General features: G+C 42.0%; 1 long non-coding RNA gene across 2 annotated transcripts in view; it reads right to left on the bottom strand.

The window, feature by feature from the left end:
• Positions 1–1,123: 1,123 nt before the first annotated feature.
• Positions 1,124–18,066, bottom strand: part of LOC140702216 (uncharacterized) — a 29,119-nt gene continuing 12,176 nt past the window's right edge. Inside the window, exon 4 of one of the 2 annotated variants that reach the window (XR_013538539.1) lies at positions 1,124–1,398. This is a non-coding gene — a long non-coding RNA (uncharacterized LOC140702216). Of the gene's footprint in view, positions 1,399–11,094; positions 17,166–18,066 lie in introns of those variants that run through there. The other variant, XR_013538538.1, reaches the window with a different exon arrangement.

Here is an 18,066-nt window from a genome sequence, read left to right as displayed (position 1 = left end):
CTCTATCCTCCTCGTGTAAGTGGATGCATGGCAAAAGCCGTTTGTCAGAGCCCTTGCTCTGTCAGAGCCCACCATCTTAAGCTCATTAGGGAGCTTCAGATGGTGGAAGAAAAGGGCAGCGACAAAGTATTAGAGGTATGACCCAGGACAAACCTTCTGCTTTCAGGTATGGTGAAGGATATGTTGTTTCCCATGTTTACAAGCCGGAGGTTCATGGCATCTATCTATCTATCTATCTATCTATCTATCTATCTATCTATCTATCTATCTATCTATCTATCTATCTATCTATCTATCTATCTATCTATCTATCTATCTATCTATCTATCTATCTATCTATCTATCTATCTATCTATCTATCTATCTATCTATCTATCTATCTATCTATCTATCTATCTATCTATCTATCTGCCTGCCTGCCTGCCTGCCTGCCTGCCTGCCTGCCTGCCTGCCTGCCTGCCTGCCTGCCTGCCTGAAATTTTTTTTCCCCACCTTTCTCCTTAAAAAGGACCCAAGACAACTTACATCATGAAAAGCTAAAAACAGTAAGTATACAGATAATAAAAATATATCAAACAAATACTCGTACCATACCAGAAATAGTCAACAAAGTCAATGCCAAAATCAGATTCAAACCACCAAAACACAACACTCTCAGACGGTCAATCACTCATGGAAAGCCTATCTGAAGGTTTTTGTCTTTCCCTTGCAGAAGGATGACAAAGAGGGGGCCAACCTGGCCTCCTGTTGGAGGGAGTTCCAGAGTCTGGGAGCCGCAACAACAAAAAAGGTCCTTTCCTGTACAAAATAATCCTATGGTTCCTCTTTGCAAGGCCCTAGCATAGCTTTGGGCTGCAGGGGTAAGGGAAATATTAAGTGAGGAGCTGGCACGGAAGGACTGCTCCACTGGCCATAAACCTCAGTCAAATATAAGGACAGAACGGTTCCAGTTCTTCTGCCGTCCTGCTGGAAAAGGTCAGAAACATTTGGATAATCAGAAGTTCAGATAAGTAGCAGTGTGCAATATTGATGCAGATGGAAGACATGACAACGTAATGATTCTCGCTTGTACACATATGTGTGTTAATATTTGATAACGTGAATCCAAGAAGTCAAACAAATCTCTCAACATAAATGTTTATGGACAATAAAAATAGCATTTAAATGATGCTTAAAGCATACGTGCTCTTTTTAACAATTTTAACAATCCAGCTACAATTGATGCTCCCTCTCCTATGCTTCTTCTTCTTCTTCTTCTTCTTCTTCTTCTTCTTCTTCTTCTTCTTCTTCTTCTTCTTCTTCTTCTTCTTCTTCTTCTTCTTCTTCTTCTTCTTCTTCTTCTTCTTCTTCTTCTTCATAATTTTATTTCTTCATCTTCCACATCAAAGGCATGGTAGTCTATAGAAAGCAAATTAGGAATGCATTATTTTCAGTGAAAAAAAGTCTCACTGAGACTTATAATTTTATTTTATTTTTTGCCAGCGTGCAGAATAACATAAATCAAAAGAAGCAATAGTCTACCTTCTGTTTTGACTACTTTGACCCTCTTCAACCCCTGCCAATTTTTATCTCATTTTTGTTTAACTTTGTACATCAGAGTTTAATTTTAAAGCTGGTCCAGAAGACAGTGATATATAGGTTACATCAAGTATAGCTTAAATTACCCACTCCCCTGAGATTTGAAGCTGGGGGGAAGAGGGCCCCATTCCTGCGCCAGGGGAGCATTGCAAGAGAGGAATGGACACAACCTGCCCCTTGAATAAAAAAACGCTGTCTCCAACCAAAACATTTTTTGCCAGACTGTCCTTTATTGATTGTTTCTGTGTTTTTAAAGATCCTTTAAAATATGTGCTAAATTTTACTGCATAGACATTTTGACACATGCATAAGATAAAAATAAAAGTGTGGGTGACAAAGAAATGGGGGGGTCTACCCAATAAACTCAGATTACTTTTGGGGGACTTGAATTTCAGTGGATCCATGAGGCAAGCTGGTTCTGAAAAAAAGCAAATCATTCCACTGAGAGCACCCACCATTTTGAAGGATGAAAAGAGCTCCTTATCTGATTCTGCTCTTTAAATAAAATGCTTATTTTGCCAGTATGAGCCTGTTACAGTGGTACATCGCTAGATGACGCCCCCACTGTACGATGAAACCACATTACAATGACTTTTTGCGATTGCTGTAGCAATTTGCAAAACAGTCATTCCTATGGGGGAATTCTGCTTGATGATGATTTGGTCCATGCTTCGTGGACCGTTTATTCACAAGATGATGATTTTTCCGATGATCATTGGCTTCCCAAAATGGCTGCCCTGTGTTTTCCAGACGCATGCTTCGCAGGGCAGCCATTTTAACAGCTGGTTGGCACTCGCAAAATGGCTTCCCTATGGGCGATCTTCGCTGGACAACGAGGTATTTCCCCCATTGGAACGCATTAAACAGAGTTTCAATGCATTCCAGTGGGGAAAGGCTTTTCGCATGACGACGATTTCGCTTAACAGCAATTTTCCCGGAACGGATTCTCGTCATCATGCGGGGCACCACTGTATTTGTAAATATGATAGGACCAAGTCCTATTTGATTGCCTGACCTCACTCCCACTAAGCAAATGTCCCACAAATTCAATGGCAGGACTGGGAATGTTGTACTCAAAACAGAGCAGCCCAAGATATATTCTTGTTGAAATAAACATGGAGCCTACCGATTCATTATGCAGAAGTACATTGAAGTGATGGTTGAGATTTGCTTTGACACTAATGATGGAACAGTGCTTCTATTCAATTGTTAAGGAAGCATATGGAATCTGTGTGCATTAAGGGGAGCCCCATTTCCTCTGTCATTGCATGGAACATGGAAACTCAACAATGTGAAGGGGGTGAAGCAGCTAACACAAAACTCTGTCTTCCAACAGAAAACAATGGCTGAATGACTTAGGAGGTTTGGTCAAGGAATTGCTGGCACCTTTCAGCACCTCCCACCTGAGGAGAGTGCCTCAGTCTGCTTAATGGCAGAACCGCCTCTGATCCAATGCTGAACTAAAGTCTGCCGGTCAATGCCTTACTCATAGATTGTAGTGAGGTACTAACATAGTTGGTCTAGGGAAGATATGAGTGAAACACAGATTTGCTGGTATGTCAGGCAAACACAAAACAAAAAATGAAAGGATGAAAATGTTGTAGCCCAGAGTGGTCGACCAGAGCAGATGGGCGGGATATAAATCAAATAAATAAATAAATATAAATAAATACTGTTATATTGAAATGTGAACTTTCGTGGATAAGTCCACTCTTCAGACGAGATTTGCTGGTATCTCTCTGGTTGTCCTCAGGCAGAGAAAGGGAAAGTATAATCTAACAGGAAATATTGTAGTCTCAATATATGCCTTGGAATGTTGAGATCAAAAGACATGGGCTTGAATAAATTTGTGTAAGCAAAATTGTCACATTTGAATATTGTCAACGTTAAGTGTATTGTTGCTGTGGGTTTTTCGGGCTCTTTGGTCATGTTCTGAAGGTTGCTCTTCCTGATGTTTCGCCAGTCTCTGTGGCCGGCATCTTCAGAGGACTGGAGTAGGAACTCTGTCCTCCAGTCCTCTGAAGATACCGGCTACAGAGACTGGCAAAACGTCAGGAAGAACAACCTTCAGAACATGGCCAAAGAGCCTGAAAAACCCACAACAACCATCAGATCCCAGCTGTGAAAACCTTTGAGAATACACTTAAGTGCATTCTTTTCAATTTGCACATTTCAGCAAATTTTTATATAACATGAACTGAACCAAATTTTCAACCAGCTGACATGGCAGATGGGGACACAGGTCTTCTCAACATAGCAAGGATGATATTCTGTGTACTTATCATATAACTGTGAAGAGTCTTTGTCAAAGAAAACAAAGGATAACGGATTTAGGTCCATTGATATGCTTAAATTCTAGGAAGGTGTGAATACAATTTGCTTCCAAATATGTGGTGATCTAGTCATGACCAACCTCCCCAAGTTGACTTGTAACTGGCTTGAGCCCATTTATTAGATTTCTTCAAATATTTCTATGTATGTGTATGTTTCCACATCAAGAGGTGAGGAAACTCTTAAAAGGTCGAAAATAAAGAGTTACGACCGCAGACAGGGGCTCTGTGCAAGGTCACCAATGTTGATAATGTGGTGGATCTTCACTTTGTAGGCAAAGCTCCTACCAGCTTCCTTAGTTAGTCTCGTCATTCTTTCGTTCTTCCCTCTGTTCCTTGCCTAGCAGCTGTTTTCAGGAAAAGTATGTGGTGAGCGTGTGAAAGAAATCCTAAGTGCAATGAAGACTCAGCGAAAAACAAGAACATTCTAGAAAGTGGCTAGTGTAGTACACGGTGAGCCACCCTTGCATTTTTCATGCCTGCATGAGATATGCTTGGTTGGATGCAACCCTCCCAAGGGGTCAGGAATAGTAGTTTCCAGAGGACGTTTTTGCTCCGATCATGGTCTCAGTTGTTAATTTCCCTTGGCTTTGGTGCATCCTTTTATTATTATTATTATTATTATTATTATTATTATTATTATTATTATTATTATTATTATTATTATTATTATTATTATTATTATTATTATTATTATTATTATTATTATTATTATTATTATTATTATTATTATTATTATTATTTTGCTACAGAAACTGTCACCAAGTCTTTTGTTCAAATTCTAGCATTTTAACCCCAAAAATGCTGAAGCAAACTTCAATGATTTGTAGAGTCAACCGGAGCGCAACTATCCTGTATCTGCTCCAGTAACATAAAAAAAGATCTCTGATTCACTTCGTTTAGACCAGGGGTCTCAAACATGTGCCCCGGGGGCCATTTGCAGCCCCCCAGATGATAGTTTGTGGCCCTCGCCTTGCCTGCCCCCCCTGAAGCGCCCACACATCCTCTGCTGTCAAGAGTTAAAAAAAAACCCTTGCCTCGCTCGCCGGCTCTCTCTCTCTTGCACCCTCCATCCAGAACTGCAGCCTGCTAGCCAGCCCACCTGTCTGTCGGCTAAGGAAACTCCTGGGTGGCTTCCTCGGGCTCTTGCTCCACTTGGCGGAAAATCTGATGCCTCACCCAGACTCAGCCTCTAGCGGCCCCCAGGTAAATTGAGTTTAAAACCCCTGGTCTAGACACTTATTACATTCCTACTGAATATGTAAAAAGCCAAACCCAGCACTGAGGGCTCAGTACTCAAGTCCCCTACTTGGATGGGGAAATCTGTCAGTTTTCCTTTCCTTTCTCTTCCTTTCACATTCTTTTACATCTCAGGCTCTTTTCCCTGTACTTAAGGAACCAAATTTGAAAAATACATCAGCAAGAAACACAAAAACAAAACAAAAGGTTACAAATATGTTATGGCATCTTAAGGGCTTGACTGCTGTATTTTAATTTATTATTTACTTATTTATTTATTTATTTGATTTATATCCCGCCCATCTGGTATATTATACCACTCTGGGCGGCTAACAACAACATGTATACAATTAAAATAATATAATTCCATAAATATCATTACAAACAGAACATTCCAAAAGATAATAAATGATAGATAGACAAGAGAGAGAAAACTAAATTAAATGCTGGCAGGAGGGAAGGCCTGGATGTAAAGCCATGTTTTTAGTTGAGTTTTAAATGTACCCAGCACAGGGGCCGCGTGGAGATTGTTCCAAAGGTGAGGAGCCACCGCCGAGAAGGCCCGATTTCGCGTCTTTTCCCTCCGGGCCTCCCTCGGCATCAAGCTCCTCAGCCTCACCTCCTGGCTTGCGCGGGTGGTAAGGGTAGATCTTGGTGGGAGCAGGCGTTCCGCCAAGTGTCGAGGTCCCAAACCATTTAGGGCCTTATAAGCAAGCATCAACACTTTGAAGTCGATGCGGAAACGAATGGGCAGCCAATGCAGTCTGGCCAGGGTAGGAGAAATGTGGTGGAACCTTTTATGGAATAATCTCACTTCTTCAGATACAGGGACATTCACGCAAGGCTATAGGATAAAGGAACAATGGTATTTGGTTCCATGTCATATCTAGTCATTAGGTGTGACATGGAACCGAAGTTAACATCACTGTTAAGACCACCTAGTTAAGAGCACTGTTTGCTATACAGTACCATGTAGTCTCTTTATTTTCATTCTTACGTTTGAAGAAGTGAGTGTGTTCCATGAAAGCTTACATTAAAATATAGCAATTAGTCTTTAAGGTGCCACAATGACTTAGTTTGCTTTTGCTTTGCTTTGCGTTTCTTACTGATATGCCTGCACAGACTAACATGGCTACAATTTAGAAAACTACAAATTTGGAAAGGCTATTGTGAAAAAAGGAATCTAATAAATTCTTACCCATCCCTACTTGGATTTATCTGATCTACCTCGACAGACATGAAAGACTGTAAAGATGTACAAAACAAAATAAAACAACCCTTTCTGATTCCTAAGTCTTGTCCATTCAAACTGTCTCAACAAGGAATTTTTAAACTCCACAAAAATCCTTGCCTGTAGGATAAGAATAAACACGGTGTGGGAGCCCTCCCCTCCTCCCCAATCATGATCATAACTTTCCCCAAGATGTGTCTGTGTAAAACCAATGATTTTTCTCTTTGAGAAAGAAGGCACACACAGGATCAACAAGCACAGAAGGACCAGATGATGGTTCCAAAAGATGCAAATAACCTATGTCGTGCTTGCAGTTCTTAGAAGCCCAGGTGCTTAGTTGTGCTCAATTTGTTTTAGCTTCACTATTTGCGCAAAAAATATATATATTCAAATGCAAAACCTCTATATTTTGCCCTCTCACAGGTGAGGAGGGGGAAAGGGAGGTGGTTTCTCATTCTTTCCCACAAAAAGAAGACAAGCAAGTATTCACATCCCTAACAGAAACACAACAAAGGGCAAGAAAAGGAGGAGGAGGGCGTTGCCAGAAGAGACATACTAAAGGCTGTGTAAGCTTAAGGAATAACTTTCTCAGTAACTGCTCCATGCTTAAGAGTTTCGCAGCTGCTGGCACAGAAAACTCAAATCTGATTTGTAACTCTGAAAATCCTTTCCAATTACATATTAGGGGGTTCAAGTGCATGCATTTTGATGGAGCTTAAAGCCACACTAGGAGATCTGTAGCAGCAGAGCACAAAATAGGATTGGCACCTGTGCTTCTTAGGGGTTGGAAGTTCCAGAGTCCCTTTATCACATGACCTGCTGACCTGAAGATAGCAAAACTGACCTCATCTATACATAAGAGTCTACTGCTAAGATTCCCCATGGGAGCCCCCACCCACTGCAGACTGATCCAGTGATTAACCTTTACATGTTGTGAGTATAACGCGGTAGACACGTCACTGCTTAACAAATTCCGGGCTTTTTACATTTTTACTCTTATCAGCTGGCCTTGAGAACATTCTGCCTTTTTGCCGTGCGAGACCAAACCACCACACTGCTTTTTGGAAGGACTTCTATTTCTATAAAAGGAAGGTTATTTATCTCCTCGCTTAGGAAAGATAATGGAAATGGAAAGCTCTTTAAAGAAAATGCAGATTACTTTTCCATTGCCCCTTCACTCATCTACAGGAGAGAGAGAGAAAGGGAGAGATGGTTAACCGGACTAGTAACACTAGTAAGAGGGGAGAGGAGGAGAGGGAGGGAAAGGGGGGGGAAAGGTGGTCAGCTACAGTTGGTATGGAAAGCAACATCTGAAAAGAAACTCCCTGAAAAGCAACATCTTTAATTGCTTCTTAAATGTCAATGGGGAGAAGGCTAGGCGGAGTGCCTCCAGAAGTTGGTTCCATAAAGTTGGAGCCACTGCCAAGAAGGCCCTGCCTCTTGTAGAGGATTTATGGCCTCCCTCAGGGGGGGCACCTGGAGTAACCTCGATTGGGATGATCTTGTGAGTCAGGCAACGCACTCTCTCTTTGTCTCCACTTCCTTGTCATTTCAGCATCCACATGAGCACAAGCTACAGCATGAGTCAGCTCTTGAACCATATGATATTCCTCCTCCACCACCCAGACTAAGTTTATTAAGAACATACAGAACTGGCAGTATCGTATAACACAATTTGTATCAGGGTCAGGAAGTGCTTGGTTTCCGTACTTATATAAAAGTGCCCAAATGATATATATATTTTTAAAAAAACACACAACACAATCTTTTGAGCCAGAACTTCTTCTTTTCACACATCAAAGCAACTGCTCAGCTTGAAAATTTTTGTTTGGCTTTTCGTATCTGTGTGTGTGTGCCTGCGCACCTGAGATGGGATTCATGCAGTTGGAAAATCTTCTTTAAAAGAAAAACCTGCCACAGAAATATTTTAGAGGACAATATCCCATGTAACACGGGACGTGGTGGTGCTGCAGGTTAAACCGGGTTAAACCGCTGAAGCCTCTGTGCTGCAAGGTCAGAAGACCTGCAGTCGTAAGAGTGAATCCACACGATGGAGTGAGCTCCCGATGCTTGTCCCAGCTCCTGCCAACCTAACCATTCAAAAGCATGTAAAAATGCAAGTAGATAAATAGGTACCACCTCGGTGGGAAGGTAAATGGTGTTCCGTGTCTAGTCGTGCTGGCCACGTGACCATGGAGGATTGTCTGTGGACAAACGCTGGCTCTATGGGTTGGAAACGGAGATGAGCACCGCCGCCTAGAGTCAGACACAACTGGACAAAATTGTCAAGGGGAACCTTTACCTTTACCTTTTTATCCCATGTAACAGGCTGCAGTTAAAGGACTTTCATATGGTTGAAGACCTCTGCTCTATTCCTTGATTTTTTTTTCCTATGGTAGATTACGTTAAAGTATGATTAAAATTCAGAGTTGTTCCCAAGCAGTCTGTCTCTCCACCTTCCTACTGCTGTAGGATCTAAAGGCAGCAAGAAATGGCAAAGACTCTCACTGCTGAGAGATCACAAGGAGCAAGAGAAAGATATCAAGGTGATGCATCAAGAAAGACCTTCTCTGGGACGCTCAGCAATACAACCAAAGCTTGACTTCCCTATAGAGCCAGAGTTTTTCATGACTGAGCAGCTTTTGGATAGTGATAAAACCACCTTTCCTAAAGAACGTGCATTTCACAAAGGGACACAAGAAGAAAGGGCTGGAAAAAATTGCTGGCCAATAATGCTAAAGATCCCCCATTTCAGCTCCCAAATCTCACTCCTTTCTCTTTTTTTCCCACCGTCTTCATCCTCTCCCTCTCCCTCCTTTCCCTCTTCTCCCATTTCCAACTTAAGACGCCTCTTGTCCCCACAGCTCCATGCATGCCCCAAGGGGGGGGGGGAAATGCAGGAACAATTCAGTGAAATGGTCTTGAATGAGGACAATCTTTCCCCCCTCATTCTCTCTCCTGTGGGCTTTCTGAGGAAAAAGAGCATTTAGCCCATTAACGGCCATTAATATGTACTATCATATATTAGCAGGAGCTAATGCACAGAGGAGAAGTCTCAACCTTTCAGTTCATTAAATAAAACAAATTTTCAGAATCGTCTACTTGTGATAGTTAGGGAAAGCAGGAGGATGAACGAAGGCAGAGTTTTTTGTTGCATCGCCTAGAAACAAGGTAGGGAATATTTGGTGTAGCATGCATCCTCGATAGTGATATATCTAGGATGCCAGTAATCTTTGCAAGGAACCTCTTTCAAAATGTATTTTCCTTTTATATGATACCCCCATTTTAAAATCCCAACAGGGACCTTCTTGTAAATGAGGAACTGCATCTCATGAGATTGGTCCAAGCAGGAAAAGTGTGTTATTTTTTTAAAAAACCCATAGCAGAATGCTGAGCAATATAATTAGCCCATTTCTTTCATTTTTTGTTATCTGTTAAAAATGTATAGCCAAATTTTAATTAAGCATATTCTCTGGATGTTTGAACTGTGTTAAGAATAAGAAAAGATACTCTAGCTGTATTTCCAAGGGATTAATTGTATCAATTTAAGTCTCCTTTTCTGATCTCTGCTATCGCCCCAGCTTTTCTTGCAGGACTATCGACTGCACCTTGTGTGTGATCGCAAGATAATGGAGATGCACAGGCATGCGTGCATCTGTATATGTGCACATCTCTCCGGAAAGAAAAATATACATCTTGGAGGTGTTTCTTGACATTCGAGGCAGGAACCTACCCATACTTTGGCGTAAATTGGCTCGATGGAGAAATTTCTCCCAATAAAACTGAAACAAGAATTTGTAGATGATCATGCAAGATACAACTGAGTAGTACGTTAAGGGTAAGGGTTAGGTCTTTGGATTCATAGAATCACAGAATAGTTGAGTTGGGAGGGGCCTAGAGCCCATTGAGTTCAACCCCCTGCTCAGTGCAGGAACCCAAATCAGAGCAGATCTGACGCATGGTTATCCAAGTCTCTCTTGAAAGCCTCCAGCGTCAGATCACTCACTACCTCCCACGGTCACTAGTTCCACTGTCGTACTGCTCTAACAGTTAAGACATTTTTCCTGATATTCAACCTAAATCTGGCTTCCTTGAGCCCATTGTTGCATGTCCTGCACTCTGGGATGATCAAGAATAGATCCTGCCCCTACTCTGTATGACTGCCTTTCAGGTATTTGAAGAGAGCTGTCATACCCCCCCCCCCCAATCTTCTTTTCTCAAGGCTAAACATACCCACTTCTTTCAGTCTTTCCTTACAGAACTTGGTTTCCAGTTCCCTATTTTGGACGTTGTGCCTGTAAGAGTCCCCTGTGCAGACCTCCATGCTTACTATACCCAGAATGGAGCCGCAAAACATTAGAAGCGGGGCTCCATGGTTCCTGGCCCAGGAAATCCTTCCCATAATGAAGGCAGGGAGTTCAATGCAGTGGCCAGAGTGCTGAAATGGGCCTTGAGAAATCCTTATCCCAGCTGTGGAGGTTGGGAGCTATAACATTAATGGGGCAACGAGTATGACTCAAGCTGTCCTCCCAACTTCAGACATGCTGTGCAAAGGGCCGTACCCCATCCCTCAAATAGAGTTCGAAACCTTGGGTAGCTTCCTTTAAAGCTGTGACTTTCGACCAGAATCAGATTTACTACTTGCAACAGGCTCCACCATGTTGTTGCTGTAGTGGACCGTAAAACTCACTCTGTGGTCACCCTCTCTCAGCCTGACCTACCCCCCAGGGATGTTGTGAAGAGAAAGTAGGGAAGAGGGAAGCTTCATATGGCAGCTTTGGCTCAAGTACAAGATCCATTGAACAAGCAAATGTGCATTTAAGAGGTAGTTCAAGAATGGTACATAATCGAGTTTTGTTGGTGGAAGTGGTTGTGCAATAATAGTGTAATCCAGCTATTCTGCACTAGTAAGATTTTTTTAGTCTGTTGTGTTACTTATGCAATCCTAATTCAAATATGCATGGACGGCAGGAGACCCGTGGGACGACTCACATGTTTCTTTTGCCGTTAGATCTGCCCTTGCAGTAGCTAATCCGGGAGGTCTGCCAGAGCACTGATCTGCCTGTAGAACTACTCAGACAGACAGGTTATGCTGGCAGAAGGGCTGGGAGGAAAAGAGGGTGGAGGAGGAAGAACTGAAATCCAGTATAAGGAATGCCTGAGGGACATATATTTAGTCTGGGGAAAGAAAAGTTAGCAAGAAAAGAGAAAACTATGGAGAAGCCTGGAGTAGAGAATATTAAAAGCATAGCTGGAGATCATCAAACATTTGAAAGGGTGTCATAGAGAAGATAGAGCAAGGCCAGGGCTTGGAAATGTCACTTTTTAGACTAATTAATAATTACGTACCATCAAATCTATTTCAATTGATGGCCACCCTTGCCAATGCAGAATCCCCCAGCTAGCCTAGCAAACCGTGCTGCATAACTACACCAGGAGAAGATTAATGGTGTAACTCACACTGGCAAATTGCCACCAATTAATGAGTCTGTGCTTGAAATTCCTAGCCATGTGCCAAGCCACTACGCTCATCATCCCAAAGGAGACTGGTTAGTTTTCTTGGCGGAGTGATTGAACTGCAGGTCTGCAGTCAAGTGTCTGTTCATGACTTGAGTTTGATTCTAACAGGTTTAGGTATCCAGCATTGGGCTTGTCCAGACTGGACATTCTGGGTGCAGGACGGCTTGGGCTTCAAAGGGTCTTTTGAAGTGTGGAGGAAGAGTGATGTTCCCTTGGTTGTGTGTACCTCCCATCCCCACAGCAAACCACACCTTGTAGCCCCCTCAGCTATCAGTTACGGGCTTTTCCTGATCCTCTGTGGAGGGACAGGAAAGGCAGGTCCTCTTCCTCTCTGCTCCAGATCAATTCAAAGCAAGATTTACCCATGAGTTAGTTGACTGGGTTTACTCACGAGTAAGAAGACAGCAGCAACAGCAGCTGAGGACATGAGGGGAGAACATTGGGGTGAAGGTTAAAAAGATAGAAGGGAGATAATTCCCTCCTCTCAGGTAGTCACCTCCACTCCACTGCTGATCAGTGGAGGCTGGAAGCTGGTCATGGCATCGGAACAGAAAAGGTCTTTTTTTTTTTTCTCATGCTAAACAGTGCCGTCAAGGTTCCCTATGGCAGAACTAGATGCCAGTGTGGACAAGCCTTCCACCCAGCATTTTACCCTTTGGTGAATTGAATACCCAAGTTGCTGGCGGTGCGGGAAATGTGTAGCCTGCAGAATTAAATTGTAAACCACCCAGAAAGTGATTTAGGTGCTATGGGGCAGTAGATAAGCAGCACACTTGCCTTACCTTTAATCAGTGGCGGTTTGCCAATTCCAGTTAACACCAGTGCCCTTCCGCCAACATAGCTACGCAATAGGATTGAGTCCCAATTACACGGATGCTGGTTTCAGCTCAACCTTAGAAGACACGTCTGAATCTTGGGACTTGTTGAGCAGTGGAACAGGCAGCCTTAGGGGGTGGGTGGGCTCTTCTTCACTGGAGATGGCTAAGTATTGAAAACAAGCAGTTTGGCTAGTACTCACAGGATCGTTACCACAAACAGGACATGTATGCCTCTGTACTACACAGTTGTGATACCACCTTAAGTGCCAGGGCTCCATCCTATAGAATCCTGTTGTTGTTGCTTTTTGCTTTGTTTGATGACGTTGTTTGAATTCTCTGCTGTAGTTCAGGGGAGGACACTGGAGTTTTCTGGCAGAGTATTCTAAGTCCCTCCATAAAATGCCCATCCCAGGGAATCTATGACAGTGGTCCCCAACCTTGGGCCTCCAGAAGTTCTTGGACTACAGCTCCCAGAAGCCTTCACCACCACCTCTGCTGGCCAGGATTTCTGGGAGTTGAAGTCCAAGAACATCTGGAGGCTCAAGGTTGGGGACCACTGCTCTATGGGATAGAGCCGGGGAAGTTAAAGTGGAATCAAACTGCTATAACTGTGTAGTGTGGCACCACCCTTAACAGCATATGGTGGCTTGACCTGTGCGCAGAATTTCCACCCAATGAGCAGCAAACCTAAATGAGAGCACCTGGAGCTGGCTTTGCTTTGACAATCTCAGCACACATGTGTGTTTGGAGTGGTGGGTGGGGTAGCTAATATAGAGAGCTTACAAAAAATATATATATATGAAAAAATGAAAAGTCCAGAGTGAGGCTGAAACTCTGCAGCTATCAGAACAATTATGGAGCAGATGCATCCCTTCTGAACAAAATGACCTTTTCTTTTCATCAAGTTACAAAACATTAAAGGTTAAAGAATGTTTGAAAGGAAGCTAATACTTTTTAAAAGCGTGGGGAGGGGGGTAGTGAAAAGGGAGGTTGAGCACCGTTCTTTTCCAGACCCAGCCAAAAAGTATGCAAGCCTGCAAGACCTTTAAGAGTGTTAATTCCTAGCTCTTTTCCTTTAAAGTGAATATTTATGGGCCTGTGTAATGTGTACATCTAATTTTTTTTGCTCGAAAAAAGAATGAATATTATGAACGAGTGTTGCTTTCAGGATGACATAAAGTTTGAAAAGAATAAATAGCCAACGAGAGGCACCTGCCCCAAAGCTGGTTAATTGCAATTTTAAGTCACATTTCTTTGTCTCTCGTGTACAAGGATGACATGAGTACCAAGAGTGCAAATCAATGATAATGTCAGATTTTTCGTACTTTCCACATTGCATTTGACCTGGAATGGCACTAACGGTAGTCACAACTAACAGAGAAAATGAAGCCAGCTGTCCTGCTTTTATCACCCTAATGAGCACAAACAAAATATGTACAAAATGCCTTCGTCAAAGTTCTGCTCCTGTCCTTCAGCCTCTCCTTCAACTGTCCCTGTGCAGGTAAGGACAAATATCAGTGGCTGTGCTCTTCAAAAGCACTGGTAGAACAGTTCAACCTTTACTTCACAACGATGGCTGTATTTGTGTATTTAAGCACATGGGGCTAAACTGAACTTCTCCTCCCAACTAGACTAGAACCATTGAAACTATGCCTCTGACATTAATAGGGGTCTCTTGGCCAGAGTAGATGCAGTCTAGATGGGTGAGATACAAATCTAATGAATGAATGAATGAATGAATGAATGAATGAATGAATGTTGCATAATGATGCCGCTGTCATTTCCAGGGCACATTTTCAATGACGCGCTGGATAGCTCTGTAATTTAGCTACAGTATCTGTGAAGCCAGAGGTTGGGAGGTTGATTCCCCACTGTGTCACTTCAACAGGGAATGGACTGGGTGATCCATAGTCCCTTCCAGCTCTGCAATGCTAAGATGATGATGATCCATAGACTCATAGAACAGTTAAGTTGGAAAGGGTTTACAAGGCCATTAAGTCTAACCCCCTGCTCAATGCAGGAATTTCAGTCAAAGCAGATAGTTGTCCAATTTTCCCTTAAATGCTTCCAACACTGGCGTGCTCACCATCTCCTGAGGTAAAGAGTTCCTATGTCTGCCTTGCAGTTTATCTGATTCATGTATAAAAAGTTTCATTGCTTGTAAACCATGGGAGTCTGGGGAAGGAAGGATGAACTCTTTAATTACCAGTCACCTCCCATTGCCAGTTTCATCACGTTCCTCACACAAGCATAACTTACAGAACAGGATTTGGGCCGCCAACTCATTTGTGCTTATTCTGGAAGCCCACAGGCAAAGAGAGGGAGAGGATATTCACAGTCCCCTGCACCTGTATAGCTTTGTGAAATTAACATTTTGGACAATGGTTTTCGGAATTTGCAGCCCCAACTGGATGGGTATTTATTTATTTAAGATATTTTTGCCCCTCCTTTCTCCTTAAAAAAGGATCCAACAGCTCCTTACATCATTTTGGGAGCTGTAGTCAGAAAACAGCTCTCAGTGTTTGTTTTGAAAAAACATCTGTTTGTTTAAAAAAAAACCAGTGTGGACAGCATCAACAACCTGCTCCCCACATCAGCCAGAAGGACAAAGGAACAAGGGGAACTGAGTTCCAAAGGTCACTTACCCATTCTGAAGCTCAGAACTGCCGGATAGCTCAGTGGTTTAGGCATCTGGCTGCAGAACCAGAGGTTGGGAGTTTGATTCCCCACTGTGCCTTCTTGACAGGGGCTGGACTTGACAATCCATAGGGTTCCTTACACTTCTGCAGTTCTAACACAATGATGATGATGACGACCATAGGTGAACAAAGGGCAACATGTGGCCTTCTGGATTTCATTGAATTGGAGTGGAGCTGAGGGTTAGGACCCCAGTAACATCTGGGGAGCCAGATTTTGCCTTTTGCTCTCCTGTGTTGCCTTTAAAGTTTTGCACGTCCACCCCTGCTTGGCGGGGGGGGGGGGGAGGAACTATTTTTAGCAGTAGAGGTTTTCCCTCACAGCTGCTGCAAGGATACAATATAATAAAAAGAATAATAATGGGAGCAAAAATTGGGTTGATATTACGTATGGTGCACTGAACCCTTTGGAGAAAGGGTAGGAGACAACGTGATAAATAAATGCATATCTGTTTATTGATCCACTGAATATAGCAACTGTCTGAGCATCATTACACTGAAGACAATAATGCAAAGTGGTCCAGCATAATGACCTGGGATGCACATTTCATATGCATTACATAAAGAAGGATTAAGTCACATTATTGTTGTTGTTATTATTATTATTTATTGCTAACACAGTTCACCCCATAGAGAAGATGAAGCTTCTCTGTTCTGCGATGGTTTGAAAACCCCAGCAACTCACAGACAGGGAGCAGAAAAATGCTCTCCACAACCACCCATAGTTGTGAATGGCACATATGTCTAGTTTCCTCTTACCCAGCATTTAACCTGTTGTGACATATACATTGCTAAAAAGGGCATATATTTTCATATAATGCACCAACTATTGACAACTATTGACACCAACATTGACATACATACAGATACATATTTAGAAATGCTTACAATTTAAAGAGGAATACAATACATCTTGCTGTGGTACAATCAGAATTATAGAGAACAGAATACTGAAACTGGCAGGGGCCTATAAGGTCATTGAGTCCAATTTCCTGCTCAATGCAGGAATCCATGTTAAAGTCAGGAACTTTAGTTCCCCTGTTTAAATAGTTATCAAAATATTCCAGAAGCTGTAATATTACCGTTGGACCACCAAATACAAGTGACGTCCTTAGGAAGTAGCTTAGTTTAAAACTTGAAGAAAACTGCAAAATCAGAAAACAAATAAAGATTTCCCTCCTAGTTAATTCCTGATCCCCTTCTCTTTTCTTTCCTAATGTTTTAACCCAATTGTTGAACGTTTTCTATTATGTAATTCTGTTGTTTTTATAGTGTTATCCCATGTTGTAAGCCGCCTAGAGTGGTCTATCGACTAGATAGGCGGGATATAAATAAAATAAATAAATAAATAAATAAATAAATTTTCTTTATAAATTTGAAAGGGAAATTGAAGAAAAAATCATTTAGGATTTAACTGCTGGAATTTATTAATTTTCTACCAGTTTTGTTGTTAACTATTAACATGCCGGTTTTCCATAATTATATTGTAGTAATTAAAAGACAACAAACAGTAGTTCTCTTTTTCTGAGACAATCATTCACTAAATCAACAAAGGATGAAAAAAAGGGAATCAATCGCTTTAGATAGATGGCGAAACCTTAAAATAAGTGTTTGGCATTATGACAGACAGAACATGAACTTCTACCTGAAAAGAGAAAATTGTCATTGGTCAGAGGATCCGTGTGAATGATGGACAACTTCAAGGTTCTTGATCTTCTTTTGATCCTTTACGTTTAAATCAAACTGGACAGCCCTACAAAAAAAGGGACCCCTTTAAAAAGAAGATTGCCTGCTGGCAACCCTCCAAAGAAAGCAAATTCATTTGTAAAGTAGAGGACATGGTGAAGTAGCCACAAGTGATAGAAGTGAGAACACATCCTGTTTGGAGAAGAAATGCCTGCAGGTCTAGTTCTCCGAAAACACCTTCTTCCAGTTGACTTCATCATTTTTGCCACCCACTAAAGCATAGCTATCCATTAAAGCCAGATCCATGGAATCTTACTGCACTAAGAGTGGACGGTGTAGCAGCATTTCAAGCTGCGGGGGACACGTGTGTGTGACTTTTTAAAGAATGATCCTCCCATTGAAAAACAGCAATGCTCCCTGTGAGTAAAAGCAACACTACATAAAGAACCGATAACAGCAGGAAGAGAAGTTCAGGTCCCGCCCACAAATTTCTATTAGTAGTGGGTTGTTTCTTTTACACCAGAAGACTTCAAATATATGATTCTTTACTCACAATCTGTACATGGGGCTTTACCACCTAATTCTGCCAGGTCTCATTGCATTATTAGTACATTTTCTAACTTTTTTAAAAAATCAGTTACACACACACACAAAGGATACTTAAGAAACTCACAAACTCATGATTTGTTTTTCAGTGTATGGGGTCCCTTTATGGCTTGTATTAGCAACAATAAATGTCTACGTACCCCTGGCCTCAAGCTTCCATAATGTGTATGATTAAGATCTGATTTATCTTTCCTTCAGTGAGGACTGAGCTTCTTTCCCCTCTGTACCTTTATATGCTGATTGTTGTTCTATTCACACATTATTAGTAAATTACTGATTACCCAGTAACCTTAAAGGTGATGTCACTGTAGTGGTACCCCATTGCAAACTCTTAATAAAGGCTGAAAAACAATTGTTATCCT

Source organism: Pogona vitticeps, chromosome 10 (genome assembly GCF_051106095.1).
Source record: "Pogona vitticeps strain Pit_001003342236 chromosome 10, PviZW2.1, whole genome shotgun sequence".
Classification (NCBI taxonomy): Eukaryota; Metazoa; Chordata; class Lepidosauria; order Squamata; family Agamidae; genus Pogona; species Pogona vitticeps.
The sequence above is the reverse complement of the archived record's forward strand: the minus strand, read 5'-3'. Positions and strand labels throughout refer to the sequence as shown.